Raw genomic sequence first — 3,894 nt, 5'->3', positions numbered from 1 at the left:
TTCACACTGTATCAGAGCAATTTTATAATGTATCAGAGCAAGTTAAAAGAAAATTTTAGGAGTATCAGATAAGTTAAATTTCTTTTTAAAATGTATCAGGTAAATTGGAATTTTGAAGTATATCAGAGCATATTTAAATTTTTAAAGTAAATCAGAGCATATGTAAAGAAGTAATTTAAAAGTTACATAATTGCATTGTACTTAGCATTGTACTTTTGATATTGTTCTTTAAATTCTTCAATTAATTTCTCATAATTTGTATTTTTGCTTTTGATGGGTTGCTTTTTCTTTAATTGCTCATAATTGAATTGCTTTTTGTTTAATTTCTGTTTGATGCCAATTTCTGTTTGATGCCAAATTTCTCATAATTTTAGGGTTTTGCTTTTAGGTTTTGCTTTTGATGAGTTGCTTTTTGTTTAATTTCTCCCCCTTTTTCTCATAGTTTAGGGTTTTGCTTTTAATGAGTTGCTTGCTTTTTGTTTAATTGTTTACTTTCTCCCCCTTTTTGACATCATCAGACATGGTTAACTTTTTCCTTTTTCTGAAATATTCTTTAATTTATCCCCTTTTAGAGTTTATCACAGAAGTTTGCTCCTCCTTAATATAGCAATGATCAACAGCAAACAACAAAGAGAAGACAATATTTCAACAAGGAGAATATATATGACCAAAATATGATCAACATCATTACAAAAGTAGAAATATAAGTAAAGATGATTTCATTAATATCATAATTGTTTTCAATACATAGTTCATATTATAAAAAATCAACCAGCTAATTTTCAATACATGGCCCCAAGGTACAGATCCTAGATCAAGATACTAACACCTAGGATCTAGTAATGATCAAGATAAGTCATGGATCGGAGTCATCAGATATGGTATGAGAAGCTGATGGATCAGAAGTGCGTCCTCTACCCCGTCTGCCTCTGGCACGAGCAGGAGAGCGAGATGAACTGGGAGGCTGAGAACGCTGAGATGCTAAGGACTGAACAGAAAGGGTGAGTCTGATAGAATCAAGTACGTTCAGTGCTCTGAAAACAGATTGAAGTAGAGCAGTGAACTGAGTGGTAGCATGCTCACTCGATCCTTGGATCTCTCTCCTCAGTAACTCATATCCTCCCTCTAGTGCTCCTCTGAGCCTTCCAGCCTTTGCTGTGAGGTCTGTGACCTCAACAGTTGACTCCTGTGGCTTGGGATGGGCCAATGCAAGGACTTGCCCCTCAAGTCTAGAACTCTGCCAGTCAATCTCCAGACTGTGTCTTCAAGTTGCTGGATCCAGATGGACTGATTTGACATCATCTGAATCATAGTGGAGATGTGGGGAGTAATGGTCTGATCAGAAGAGGTGGCTCCTGGTGCAAAAGAAGTACTACTCCACTGACTAGATAGCAAGGCAGCCACACGCTGTGATATATGCTCGATCTGATCGTCAGCCAGTCTGAACTCTGATGGATGTGCTCTGGTCTCTGGCTGATACACTGTGTGGGCATCCTAGTAAACTCTGAAGGGCCAGCCTTTGTATCAGGAATGAACTGTGTATCTGGTGATGCTGCCCTGAAATCATGTACAGGAGAAGATGGACCTTCTTCTTCTACTCTGCCTTCAGTTCTATCTTCAGCTCTTGTTTCAGCTCTATCCTCAGTTCTTTCTTCAGAGCCCTTAATCCAACCACCATCAGTCTTTGTAATTCCCATTCTGTGCAGGCTGTGTTGGTTGAAAGTGTCCACATGAGATAGCTTGGTAGGTGCCTCCCCCTTACAGCTAACTCCAAACCTCCTAAATACTCTAGTAAGGGCCATACCATAAGGCAAGTGTGCCTTGGATCTGTTCAAAGTTTCTCTCATGGCCTCTATCATAAGTGCAGGGAGGTTCAGGGGGGTCTGAGTGATGACATGAAACATGATACATACATCTCTGCCAGACAGTAGATCATGCCTACCACTCCTAGGAAAGAAAAGCTTTGTTACAATCTGATGCAGGACCCTCATCTCAATGGACAGAATCTTTGCTTCCAATTTGTTTAAACTTCCTGAATAGGTTTCTCCTAAAATAATTCTGATCCCCTCTTCTTTAATTGGGAGTTCCATATATGAGTATCCTTTACTAGGCAACTGAAGTATTTCTCCCAATATCCTAGAATCCAAGCAGATATCAATTCCCTTGACTGTTGAAGTCACTGACCCATTTCCATAATGTAGGTTCTGGTAGAATTCTCTAACTAGGTCAACATAGGTGACTTCCATAAGGGAGCAGTAGAGTTCCCATCCTTGGTTTTTAATTTTACTTGCAAAAGTAAAGCCTTCTTTCTCAAAGAACCGAAAATCTATATTCTTTCCGGTTTCTACTTTTCTATCAGAAAGAGGATTTACACTGGGGCTTATGGAGGATTGAGAGGGACCTTGAGCAGGTACTAAAACTGGAGTGAGAGCACTGGAAGACTGACCAGCTTGCCTTTTCTTTCTGACAATTTTTTCAGGCTCACGAATTGACTTTCTTCTTTGGGGAAGCTTCATCTTTGGAGCCATATCCACTATAGTAGCAGACAAGAAGACTTGAATTGAGTGGAGGAGGGATCACAAGAGAGTGAAGAAGGATTTTGGTGGAGAAAAGAAGTGGATTTTGGAAGTTCGGTAACGTGCTAGGGCACGTTCCAACCGCGCCAAGCAATGCGAGAAAGCACAGAAAGATTCCTAATCAAGGTGGCGATTTTTGGTGGAGAGGAGGGAGAATTGCCTCGAAATAAATCCTTGGATTTTGGCAAAAAAGAGTTGGAGAAGACGGCTTTTGGAAGGAGAAGATGAGAGGATGGGTCGGCTCACGAACAGTAACCCATATAAAACAATGATCCCGTTGGAAGTTGGTGGGATTTACAAGTTTGCCATTGAGTCGACTCATGGGGGTCGACTCATGAAGTTCAGAAATTCAGAAAAAAATGTGAATAAATTCCAGAAAAATTCAAAATTTTGGAAGAAGGAATTTTGCTCAATGATAAGTTTTTAGAATGATAAATTTGAGCTTTTGGGACCAGGATAGATGTTGGAAATTGAGCTCTAAGAGTTTTTGACATCAATTCTTTAGAAATTGAGAAATTTTAGGCATATGGATCTAGAATTCCTAGATTTCTCCTAATTTCACAGAATCTATCCTCACTAAGGGCCTTTGTAAAGATATCAGCTAATTGATTTTCAGAGCAAACATATTCAAGAATTACATTTTTGTTTTGAACATGTTCTCTTATAAAATGATGTCTTATTTCAATATGTTTGGATCTTGAGTGTTGAATTGGATTTTTAGATAGATTTATGGCACTTGTGTTGTCACATCTTATTGGTGTTTCATTAAGTTTGATTCCAAAGTCTTCGAGTTGTTGCTTAATCCACAAGATTTGAGCACAACAACTTCTGGCTGTAATGTATTCGGCCTCAGCCGTAGACAGTGCCACCGAATTTTGTTTCTTGCTAAACCATGAGATTAGGTTAACTCCAAGAAATTGGCAAGTTCCACTTGTGCTTTTTCTATCTAATTTACATCTAGCAAAATCAGCATCTGAATATCCTAATAAATCAATTTGTGAGTCCTTAGAGTACCATAACCCTAGAGTTTGAGTGCCATTTAAGTATCTAAGGATTCTTTTAACAGCATTCAAATGAGATTCTTTAGGATTAGATTGATATCTAGCACATAAGCAAACACTAAACATGATATCAGGCCTACTTGCAGTTAAGTATAATAATGAGCCAATCATACCTCTATAGTATTTTAAGTCTACACATTTACCTTCATCATCCTTGTCAAGCTTACATGAGGGACTCATTGGTGTGCCAATTGGTTTGCAGTTCTCCATTCCAAATCTTTTGAGTAGTTCCTTGGTGTACTTGCTTTGGGTGATGG

The sequence above is a fragment of the Elaeis guineensis genome, chromosome 9, assembly GCF_000442705.2.
Source record: "Elaeis guineensis isolate ETL-2024a chromosome 9, EG11, whole genome shotgun sequence".
NCBI classification, from domain to species: domain Eukaryota; kingdom Viridiplantae; phylum Streptophyta; class Magnoliopsida; order Arecales; family Arecaceae; genus Elaeis; species Elaeis guineensis.
The sequence above is the reverse complement of the archived record's forward strand: the minus strand, read 5'-3'. Positions refer to the sequence as shown.